This window comes from Carcharodon carcharias, chromosome 13, assembly GCF_017639515.1.
Source record: "Carcharodon carcharias isolate sCarCar2 chromosome 13, sCarCar2.pri, whole genome shotgun sequence".
In the NCBI taxonomy this organism is placed as follows: domain Eukaryota; kingdom Metazoa; phylum Chordata; class Chondrichthyes; order Lamniformes; family Lamnidae; genus Carcharodon; species Carcharodon carcharias.
In genome coordinates this window covers 61380412-61393265 of record NC_054479.1, presented here as the reverse complement: position 1 = coordinate 61393265, position 12854 = coordinate 61380412, and the positions used below count along the sequence as shown (strand labels likewise).

The 12854-nt window shown below is 41.9% G+C and overlaps 1 protein-coding gene across 2 annotated transcripts in view; it reads right to left on the bottom strand.

Moving 5' to 3' along the window:
- patz1 (POZ/BTB and AT hook containing zinc finger 1) overlaps positions 1 to 12854 on the bottom strand; it is a 72748-nt gene that overhangs the window by 28409 nt on the left and 31485 nt on the right. The window lies entirely within an intron of this gene.

Below are 12854 nucleotides of genomic sequence, written 5' to 3'. Positions count from 1 at the left end.
AAAAACATATACTTATATCCATACACACACACACACACACACACACACACACACACAATAGAGAGAACTTCAAAGTGCATTCCAGCTGCACAGGATCAAGTACTTTGGAGAATATTTTTAAATTAATTATAGGAATTTAGGCATCGCTGGCAGGACTGGCATTCAAGAGGGCATTAGATGATTATTTGAATAGAAACAATGTGCAAGGGTACGGAGAAAAGACAGGAGAATGCCATTAAGTTATAATGCTCGTTTGGAGAGCCGGTGCAGAGACGATGGGCCGAGTGGCCTCCCCGCACCGTAACAATTCTGTGATTTATTGCTCATCCTTGGTTGCTGAAAAAGTAGTGTGGTGATGAAGGAGCTCCAACAATGATAGGTAGTGTGTCCCAGAAGGAATGGCGATATATGTCCAAGTCAGGATGATGTTGCCTTGCACCTACTGCCCTTGGCTTTCTAGATGGTGCTGGTTGCGGGTTTCAGAGGCGTTGTTGAAGAAGCCTAGGTGAGCCTCAAAATGGCACCTTAGGATGGTCAGTGAGAGGGGAAAACTATGTATCTAACTGCAGAATCTGGGGAAAAACTGTTTATAGAATAATAATACCTGTGCCAGCTCTCCGAAAGAGCTTTCAATTTAGATCACTAAGAGGTATGTGCGCGGCTGAAACAGTAATGCACGATTAACGAGGCAGGATTGGGACGATACGGTGTGAAAAGCTCCCATTGTGGCTGATGGCTAAAATGTTTTTCCAGTGTTTTGACCCCATTAAAATTTAGTCTATGTTGCCACTTGTCATTCTTCCTACCACTTGTGTTAAATTTCAAATTTTATGTTTCTGCCTATTGCATCAGTCTTTTTATTCACTCCTTAAGTCTTTTACCATCCTTACTGTTTACTAATTTCTATCACTTCCATGAAAGCAACTTTAAAGCAAGTATGTGCAATGTTAAACAAAGACAAAGTTTTATAATGTTCTGACATGCCTTGTGTGAAATTCTCAATTCATCCCTACAATTTTCTCCCCCATCTGCCACTACCAGTGACAAAACTGCGCCTACCAGTTTTCATTTCAATGTTAAAGTTTAAAATGCTCTCTCCAGATGACAGTGTGGGGGGACAGAATTGATAATTGCACTGCTGGTTGTTCTGCACAGTTCAAGTGTCAAGAGAACAGAAATTTCACACGTCCCCTGCTACATTGTGCCGAATTAATGACATGCACAGGTCTTTAACAAAACAAAAATGACAGCTAAAGATTCGATGCATTGGCTTCTAATTCTTGAGGTAATCTACATCTCATTTAGCCATGATACTCAGACTTTATAGGATTAGAAAAAAACATAAATGCAGTGATGCAGGGGTCATCGACAGTGATATCATATAGCACTTACTTATACATGGTTTGGGTTCTGCCTGGCCCACTCGATAACAGACCTCATTACAGCCTTGGTCCAAACATGGACAAAAAAGCTGAATTCCAGAGGTGAGGTGAAAGTGACACCATGATTGCATTTGACCAAGCGTGGTATCAAGGGAGAGATTTAGGAAAATCTGACAATTCTGTTAGGGCAGAGAAGGGGAAGAGAAAGAAAATGAAAAAAAACAGTGATGGTGCTTGTGTGTGCTATTGTCACCAGTCCCTTGAAATGAGGATGATTTCTGCCAGGCTTCGTGATTTGTGTGTCCTCAGGTGACTCAGCAGGTCAATCCTGGAGCCACAGGTCTTTGGGCAAGAGTTGCCCAAGAGGACAAGAGTTGCCCTGAGAAACAGCTGGGGGCTGGAACCAGAGTTTTACTCTGTCTCCTGCATTTGTCACCTCTCTGCTGCAGAGTTTATGCAGTGGGTTTCTGACTGCATTGTGGCTTGTTGGATGAGGCTCCACCATACTGCGCGGTTAGCAGCAAGTTCCTTCCATGCACCAAAGTCAATTTGCCACATTGTCAATGAGGTCTTCAGCATGTCCTTAAACTTATTTTTCTGTCCTCCTCAAGATTTGGTGCCATCCTTAAGTTGTGAAGAAAGGATCTGCTTTGGTATGCGGGTGCAGCTTCTTGACCAGCAGAACTGATTTTGCACAATCATGGTTGCGATGCTAAAGGAATCAGTAAGGATGCTGGAGTTTGTTTGTCTGTCTTCCCACTTGACTGAGTACCCTGCAGAGACACAGCTGGTAGAAATTTTCCAGCACTCGGAGGTGTCTTTGGTAGGTGACCTAAGTCTTACTGCCATAGTGAAGGATGCTGGCGTCAGTGTTGTAGACTAAAGTGTTTGTTCCCTGATGGAAATCTCTGTTGTTGAAGGCCAAGTTGTACAATTTTTTGGAAAGCTGCCAAATTCTCCCTATCAATAACAATGGCTGGAGATCTAGGTACTTGTCTGGGGAGGGCTGGTAGAGAATTTTGGTCTTGCTACTGTTGAGTCAGAAAACCAATCCTTTTTGTATGCGGTGTTGAAGACATTGAGTGTGACCTGAATATCACTTTCAGTATGGGCCACAACTGTGCAGTCATTGGCTTATCGTAAGTTATGCATATGCTCTCAGCCTGAAGTTGAAAAGCTTCCCATTGAGTCAACACACAATCATGACCCCTTGTGGAAGTTGGTCACGAATGAGCTCCGTGACGAGGCTGAGGTAAATAGTGAAGAGAGTTGACACATTCACACAGCCTTGCTTGGCGCCCATCCGAATAAAAAAGGGCTTGGTCTCCAATCCATTGCAAAACACAGTTTCTGCTATACCATCATGCAGGAGATGCAGCAAAGTAACAAATTTTGTTGGACATCCAAGACATTCCAAAGTACTTTGTGGCTGATGGTGTCAAAGGCCATGTAAAGCTCTTCTCGTTATTCCAGACACTTTCCTTTGTCAAATGACAAAATTATGCCTGTGGTGTCCCACAGTGGATCTCTCGAAGTATTTCACCAATGGTGGGAGGTGGTTCAGGAGGATTTGTGTAAGGATCTTCCCCACAGTGGGCAGAAGGTATAATGCCTCAATAGCTCCCACAAATTGATTTAGCACCGTTCTTGATAAGTGAAACAAAAGTGGCATTGCAGAAGTCAGGAGGTCATAGCTCTTCCCAAATTTTGTAAAAAGGTCTAAGAATTCGATCAAGAATTCAGGGCCACCAGCAAGAATGCTGTCCGGACCACACACTGTTATTTTTCAAAAAAGGTTCAAGGTTAGAATTTGTTTCTTTTGTTTGCATTGAACAGATCCCTGCTTATGAATGTATGTTTCTTCTAACAAGTGTAAATGAGCCATGTTGTGAACTTGAAGGTAGCAAAACCCAAAATAGATCCTCTACTGTTAAATGTGATCCCACGATTGGGCAGCAGTTGCACTGCCTTTTGTATCTCAGCAAGTGTTGGCAGCATACCCAAATATGGTCTCTCAGGCTGTTGAGGGATTGCTTTGATGGTTTGGTCTCATATTCTTGTCTCCTGATTGAGAAGGTTGCTGTAGTGCGCCTCTCATTGGTCTCAGATAGCTGCATTGTCTTTGAGAAAAAATCTTAGCTTGGAAGGGCAAGGGACCATTTGTTTTTGGTTCTTAGATGGTCTTAGTGTCTGGAAAAAACTGCATATGTCATGCAGGTCTGCGTAGCAGTGGATTTCACTGACCTGCTCTACCCTCCACTTATTCTTGATGACTTCTATCATTCTGAGCTTCATATTTGAATGGCTAGTATTCCTATTCTGCTGTGATGTAGGGTGATTTTGACAAGTAATGAAGGCTTAATCTTTCTGATCAAGGATTTTGCATTTTTCTTTATCATTCTCATCCTTCCTATCCCGAGCGTGGACAATGACAAACTCAACTGATGATCTTAAACTGGATATCATCACACTCAGGATTGTTCAGCAACTGCCAACTAATCACGGAATCACATTTAATAGTAGAGATTTTATTTTGGATTTTGCTATCAAGTTCACGACATGGCTCATTTACACTTGTTAGAAGAAACATACATTCATAAGCAGGGATCCATTCAATGCAAACAAAAGAAACAAGTTGCACCTTTTTTCAATTGCCAGAGAGCCTGGAGAACCTACAGATCCCCATTACTTTCTCCGTGACAATGCCTCAGCCGATCAGAGCCGACTTGCCAACCAGTCAGCACCCTTTTCTCCTGTAGTATAAATTGTTGTGATTGTTTGAAATTTGGCATTCTTCTGTCTGTCCTGAAGAGGGTAAGGTGAAAAGCTTCAGCAATATGTCTCTCCTCTCAACAGTGTACAAGTAAAATTAGTCAGTTGCCCAAGATCCTGAAGGCAACTTTGCCTGAGGGCCTGTGAACAACAGCATCATTGTTGTCAGGGGAGGAGTGGGGGCATGGAAGGATTTGGTTTAAAAAATGGCAATGCACTAGCAGGAAACAGTTTAGAATTTTCCTGAAAGCAAAATACTGTGGACACTATAAATCTGAAATAAAAACAGAAGATGCTGGAAATACTCAGCAGGTCAGGCAGTATCTGTGGAGAGAGAAACAGAGTTAACATTTCAGGTGTGTAACTTTTCATCAGAAAAATCTTCTGATGAAAGAACACACACACGCTTGCACACACCCCCCCACCCCACCATGGCAACTACCTTTCATATCTGAAACAGTGGTGTCATTATATACAGCCATAGATGTTGACGTTAAATCTTTTAATTTACTGCTCAAACAAAAAATTAGCCCATAATTCAATATAAACTGGGCTGTCACTCGGGCCAAGAACTGGCTGCAAGCTGTGGTTTATGTCTGCTCTGTGTCAACTTTAATCAACTGTGAACTTTTCCACTTCTACTACCAGCCAATCTCAATGCTGATTTGCATGAAATCACAACATGACTGTCTGTATTTGCTTTGCATATTGCCTTGTGCATCCATATTCACAAGGATCCAGACAAGGTTATTTCACCCCAAATTCTTCCAGAAAGTGGAATGACTTTTATCTATCTCATCCATATAGCCTGGATTGAAACTTAAGCCCTGAGGTGAAAAAGCAAACTTCTGAAATCCAGTTTCAGTACAGTACAGAGCTCCATTTATTGCTGTAGCTAATTTTGGCAAGCTGTCTAATAAATTAGATTTATTCCAGTATTTCTTTCTAAAGATACTACTGACATGCAAAAATAATTTGTAACTTTCCCAGCGGCCCAGCAGGTGTGGTAGAAACAGACGTACAGACCTGCAGGTCCGCAACTTGATCTTGGTCTAGTTGTGAAAGCTGGTCTCAGTCAGGGTGCTAACAACAGCTTCAATGTAAGGAAGAGAAAATTATCAGCCAGCTCAAACAATTAAATGTAACTTTTGGATAAGGTGCTAGATTGATATCAGGTCATTCTAACCTGAATCTCAAAAATAATCCGTTATTTTAGGAGAGATGAGCTGATGGGGGGGAGAAAAGTTGAACATGGAAAATAAAAATGGACATCTGTTCATAACTTCATAAGAAAGAGTAGGCCAAATGGCCCCTCAAGCTTGCTCTGCCATTCAATAAGATCATTGCTGATGCGATTGCAGCCTCAACTCCACTTTCCTGTTGATGCCCTATAACCTTTGACTTACTTGTCGATCACAATTCTGAAAATATGTACATCTGAGTTTAAACAATGATCCAGCCTCCACTACTCTCTGGGGAAGAGAATTCTCAAGACTAACAACCTTCAGAGAAGAAGTTTCTTTTCATCTCAGTCTCAAACGGAAGACCCTTATTTTAAACCGTGCCCTCTAATTCAAGACTCCTCCAGAGGAGAAACATCCCATCAGCATCTGTCATGTCAAGCCCCTCAGGATCTTGTATGCTTCAATAAGATCACCTTTCATTCTTCTAAACATTTGAATCCAATGAGTATAGGCCCTATTTGCTCAACATTCCCTATATGTTCCGATATTGGAGAATTTTAAATAATACAGATGTTTCAAAGTCAGGGGTTCTTGTGGTAACATTTGAAGCCTAATCTGATCCACATCCAACCTCCATAAAATATGCCACTCATATAGGCAGTTTTGCACACATTTGTCTTATTTCAGTATAGTTTTGAATACTGCTGTGATTTATTGCAACAAATGATGTCCTGAATGAGTTTGGAATTAAGCCTAAAACCAAGCAGCATAGTACAAATAAACATGGCGCAAAACCCACTTGAATGCAAACATATCCAACATTACAGGTAAACTGGTACCCAAACCAAGAAAATGAAGCAGAGTGCTAACAGTACACCCAATTCTGCAGAGTGCTAAAGTCAAGAATTTGGCACAAGTGGGAATTCTCCGGTAAGTCTTGCTCAAGCTGAAATTCAGTTTAACATTCAGAATTTGACTAATAAATTTTTAAAAATGGAAAAGAAAGTGCAAGAAAGTTAAGATTTCTAGTTTACAGGAACTGCCTGGCAGTTAACTGTCAATCAGCTGAAAGTAGTTGTCTGAATAGGCGTTAATTAATGTAGCAGGAAGTTAAGTTAACAGTTCTAACTTGAATGAGAGTCATAAGCTCCATACAAGTGAACAGCATTTGCTACCGCAGAGAGTGAACGCAGAAGTGAGCACATCATCAACAAGAGTGCAGTGCTACAGTCAGGAATTTGGTACAAATGGGAAATCAGTACAGAGGGGGAAGGTGCTACTTTTACTTTACTAAGTTAGTAACTTAAATCGGCTAACCAATTCATTTAATAAAACTAAAAGAATCGATTCAATTAAAAATAATTAACTAATTCAATAAATAAGGTTAGGTAGGTACAGCAGGGCAGGTGGTGTACCGTAATGCAGCATGTGAGAGTTTGTGGTGAGCAGAGCAACCCCAGGCAACCATATCTGCAGTAAGCATCTGCAGCTCAAGGAACTTCGGCTCAGAGTTATTGGAGCTGGGGTCCAAGCTGCTGGCATTGCAGGGTTTCAACAAATTACCTGGCCGCTTTGTTGTAGGGGTCACACCCCTTTGTTTAAGTAGGACTTTAGAGTCAGTTAATAGTCAGGGACAGGACGGTGAGACTGTGAACCAGGCAGTTTTGGGGATCCAAGGTTTGCAGGGTAGATGCCAAGAAACTGTTTGCCCTGGATATGGAGTCTAGAACACAGGGTCACAATCTCAGAATAAAGGGTCAGTCATTTAGGACAGAAATGGCGAGACCTTTCTTCACACACAAAGAGTTGTGAATCTTTAGAATTCTTTACCCCAGAGTGCTCTGGAAGCTTAGGCATAAAGTACATTCAAGAGAGAGGTCAATAAACTTTTGGGTACTAAGGGAATTAAAGAATATGGGGATTTTGTGGGAAAGTGAAGTTGAGGTGGATGATCAATCATGCTCTTGTTGAAAGACAGAGCAGGCTCCAAGGGCCAAAGGGCCTACTCCAACTCCTGTTCCGTATGCTCTAAACCCTTTGACACTAATTTATTTATAGTGGGGTACCACAGGGATCAGTGCTTGGGCCCCAGCTATTCACAATAAATATCAATGATTTGGATGAGGGAACCAGATGTAATATTTCCAAGTTTGCTGATGATACAAAATTTGGTGGGAATGTGAGCTGCGAGGAGGATGTTAAGAGGCTTCAAGGCGATTTGGACAGGTTGAGTGAGTGGGCAAATACATGGCAGATGCAGTATAACGTGGATAAGTGTGAAGTTATCCACTTCGGTAGGAAAAACAGAAAGGCAGGGTATTATTTAAATTATGACAGATTGGGAAATGTTGATGTACAAAGGGGCCTGGGTGTCCTTGTACACCAATCACTGAAAGCAAATAAGCAGGTGCAGCAAACAATTAAGAAGGCAAATGGTATGTTGGCCTTCATTGTGAGAGGACTTGAGTATGGGATCAAGGATGTCGTACTGCAGCTGTACAGGACCTTGGTGAGACCACACCTGGAGTAGTGTGTGCAGTTTTGGTCTCCTTACCTAAGAAAGGATATACTTGCATAGAGGGAGTGCAGCAAAGGTTCACCAGTCTGATTCCTGGGATGACAGGATTGTTGTATGAGGAGAGATTGGGTCGACTAGGCCTGTATTCACTGGAGTTTAGAAGAATGAGAGATCCAATTGAAACATATAAAATTGTGACAGGGCTGGACAGACTGGATACAGGGATGATATTTCTTCTGGCTAGGGGTGGGGTCTAGAAAAGGGTTCACAGTCTCAGCATACGGGGTAGACTATTTAGGACTGAGATGAGGAGAAGCTTCTTCACACAGAGGGTGGTGAACCTATGGAATTCTCTATCACAGGAAGTTGTGGAGGTCAAGTCAGTAAATATATTCAAGAAGGAAAGAGAGATATTTCTGGACGTTAAAGGAGTCAAGGGGTATGAGGAGAGTGCGGGAGTACGGTGTTGAGATGGAGGATCAGCCATGATCATATTGAATGGCGGAGCAGGTTCGAAGGGCTGAATGACCTACTTCTGCTACTATTTTCTATGTTTCTATTTACCTCATTTAAAGTTCAGAAATCTGTTGCCCCATTTACTTTCCTCTGCATTCTTTCTAAGCTGTAAATGCATCATCCTACACACTTGGCATCTACACTAATGCAATAAAGAAGCATTGCACTATCTTCCCCACCAAACCATTCATTCCCAGGATTTAAAACTTTTGAATTCACCAGTACCTAATGTTCCACCAACCACCACCTAACTCCCATCATGTTCACTTCCACCTCTGATCTCAGGCCTTCAAAATAGAAGCTTGGCATTGGTATTAGCTCATCAGTGCTGAGATTTACCGAGTCTCTCTAGTTCCACACTTGGTGGTCGCAGGCCGCTTGTGTTCACTGATTGTAACAATACTTTTCGACCACATGCAAGGATAGATTTTTACATTTGTCCTGAAGGAAATAAATTGTATTCTTTAAAGCAAGATACTAGGACAGAAAATCCACCGTATAGCTTCAACTTCTCGTTCTTGTTTTTAATTCCTCCACATACTTGCCCGGCCGTAACATCTCCACAAATACCCTGCACTTCTCTGACATCAGATAACTGCTTATTAGCCACTCCACCACAGACATAAATCCTTCATGTACTAAAACCATTCCTCGAGTTCTCGACAATATCTCCTCCTTTATAGCTGCCTTCCAGCCTTCAAAAGGCTCTTCAAAATAAGAACAGAAAATGCTGGAAAAACTCAGCAGGTCTGGCAGCATCTGTGGAGAGAGAATCAGAGTTAGTGCTTCAAGTCCATATGACTTCTTCAAAGCCATCTTCAAAATAAAAATGCTACAATCCCTGGGGATTTTAATTTTTCTTACTTTTTGCTCTATGTTTTCTCTCTCTGCCATGTGAATGCTCTCTGAGATGTCTTCCTTCAATGTGAAAAGCACTTTTTATATTTGTGTAGAGCTGCTAAGATATGGTTTACACAAATTGGGCAAATCAATAATGATGTTGTGCCAGTTAAAGTTAATGTACTTATTGTCTGCAGGTCTTTGCAACCAAATCAGGTAAGAATCAGGAGCGTGATGGAATACTCTCCACTTGCCTGGATGAGTGCAGCTCCAACAACACTCAAGAAGCTCAACACCACCCAGGACAAAGCAGCCTGCTTGATTGGCACCCCATTCACCATCTTCAACATTCACTCCCTCTACCACCAACACACAGTTGCAGCAGTGTGTTCCATCTACAAGATGCACTGCAGCATCTCACCAAGATTCCTTTGACAGCACCTTCCAAACTCATAACCTCTACCATCTAGAAGGACAAGGGCAGCAGATGCATGGGAATATCACCACCTGCAAGTTTCCCCACCCAAGCCACACACCATCCTGTTGGAACTATATCACCGTTTCTTCACTGTCACGGGGTGAAAATCCTGGAACTCCCTCCCTAACAGCACTGTGGGTGTACCTACAAAACATGGACTGCAGCAGTTCAAGAAGGCAGCTCACCACCACCTTCTCAAGGGCAAATAGGGATGGGCAATAAATGCTGGCCCAGCCAATGAAGCCCGCATCCCACGAACGAATAAAATAAATAAAATTAGGGTGCTGTTGGTAAACATTTTGCACACAGCAGTGTTCTATGAACTGTAATGAGGTAATAGACCGATTAATCTGTTTGTGCTGATGTTGATTGAGGGAGGAATGTTGACCAGGACACCAGAAGGATTCCCAAATCCTTTTTGGTCAATATCCTGGAATCTTTCATATCCACCAGAACCACCCAAACACAGAGTTAGCTTCAGTTCAACATTTCATTTGATGGACAGCACCTGCTAAGTGTAATCTAGATTATGTATTCAAATAGACAATGTTAAATAAGAGTTTTTTCAAGAGATGGAATGGGCACTGGTTCTCTGGTGATAGGACAGGAGTCTGCCCCTTTACGATTTTCCATACAGAGGCAGCAAACATGTAGTCTTCCTCCTCTGACCACCTTTTCACATCTTCAAGTAGCTGTCTCGAGTAAGATGCTAGAGTCAATCAGCAGATTTGAATGACTAATTACAACAGGGAATCATGCCAGTATTTAAGAGGAGAGATAAATAAAACACTAATCAATATTTATAGCTTCACAATTACTAACTAAGCCTTTGCCACAGGAACAGTTATTTAACACTGTCGGGTGCTGATCAACGCTAAAAAGCAGTGGTACTCAAACTACTTATAATTTTAAGCACAGTCCAAGGTAGCCAATTATAGGGTTACACGACGTGCCAGAAATATCACTAACAATCCTGAAAAACATTATTAGTTGAAAGCATAAGCAAATTCAAGGGCAACTAGGGATGAACAACAAATGCTAGCCTTGCTTACAATGCTTACATCCCACGAAAGAATTTTAAAAACCTCGATTTTGAGTACCAACCCTGCTTACTTAGTAACAGACTCTGGAATCGACTTCTGTTGTGTCCCCTTTATTAATTTTGTTATGGAGTCTCAGATAAGCTGCAGTGGCCTGGTTGCCATGGTAACCATGTGCACGTCTGGCTGTGTGTGTCACTGTGGGTGTGTGTGCGTCCCCACTCTTTGAAAGTTAATCTCCCCATAAAAAGAGTACACCACAGACAGCAACACATGATTACAGTTAGTTACATTCAATGCATAATAACATGACTCTTCTTCAGAAAGATTCCGAAGAAGAGCCATTTTGGAGTCGAAACGTTAACTCACTTTCTCTCTCCGCAGACGCTGCCAGACCTGCTGCGTTTTTCCAGCATTTTCTGTTTTTATTATTTATGTTCGGTGCAATGGCTGCATCAGTTCCAAACCAATCTTAAATCTAAACAATTGTTTTAATCTTGTGTAACTATGGTGGAGGCAGGAGATGAAGGCAACATATAAAATATTCAGCAATTTTCCCAGGGAACAAAAACAAAGCAACTTGCAGACAACTCATGTCTCCAACTTTAACTCATTTCCTACTTTAAAAGGGACAAATAGGAGTCAACACGAAATGACATTTCCCCAGACCTGACTCACAAAAGGCGCCACCATACTGTGCATCTAACATCTCACCCAGCCATAGTATCTTGTTGGAATGAAACATTTCAATGACCCACAAAATCACACTATGCCCCAAAAGTCTGGCCCATTCACAGCACCACACTGCACAGCACTCCCAATATGATGTACTCTTAGTCTTGCTAATAATCCTGTACTAGTGGAACCTTAGCAAATGTCTTCTGGAAATCCTTAAAATCAAGCCTAGACACCACCCCATCTACCTTTCTGGCGACCTCCTCAAAAAATGTAATTTTATTAGTCAGGCTTGATGTACACATCACAAATCCATGCTGACTCTCTTTGATCAGCTTATCCCCACCTGAGGGGCTTTCTGGTGTGTACAACATTACATAGTTATACGGTACATTTGCACTGGAAGCAGTTCAAAGAAGGATCTCTAGGCCAATACCTGGGATGAAGGCATTGTTTTACAAGGAAAGGTTGAGCAGGTTGGGCCGATACTCATTGGAGTTTAGAAGAATTAGAACTTGAGTACTGCAGAAAAAAAGCATGTCGAAGCTTTTTGTCTTGCATGCTTCAGGTCACTTCACAAGAATACCAATATAGGGGGAAGACAATTTATACTGTATGTGAAGAGAGTGCTGATTGGTTGACAAGTGGACTCTGATTGATAGGGGCATTGCCATGGAGAATGTACCAATGATGGTGACGGACAGTTAACTGCCGAGCACTATTCGAAAATTAAACCAGGCAGCTTGACCCTGATTGGTCAGGGCATTGCCCTGAGGAATGAGTCAGTGAATGGCTGTAAGTTATTTTGTTTAGCTGAAACAGGTACAATGTGTGTACATGTTCTTTCTGTCTGTGAAGAACAGGCCCTGTGTATTAATATATGTAGCTTCCAGTACATGCAAATGCGCCACACTGCAAGCCCAACTGACAATCTTAAATTGGTTGTCAGCATAATTCTTAGTGCCCTGAGGGTTATTTAGCAAATGTTGTCCAGTCACAGAATCGCATCTAATGTTGTACACTGTGCTTTGAGTTTTGCAAGCATGGGCTAGTTGGGTACGGTCTGTACCTTGGCCATTGAATCAGCGGAAGGGAGATGCTGTTTGATATGATCTGCCAGTCTTTGGGACATACGGCCTACATACCTAGCATCACACTGCCACTGAAATTCATATACCACATTATTCATTTGTGTGATAGGCAGAACGTCTTTTTGGCTTGATGGCAGCATTCTGTTACTGACGAATACCACTCGTGTTGCTACGTGAAACAGCCAGCTTCGCCTACTGCTCAAATTTTTTGAGATACCTTGCCCTTCCAGGGTAATCTGAGGTAGGTTGCACACTTTTCAGGGCCTAAAGTGATGGCCTTAGGCCTATTCACGAGTTTGCATGATATACAGCTCAAAATGATCTCATCTTGGTAGCTATTATCCCACAGGATTCCTTT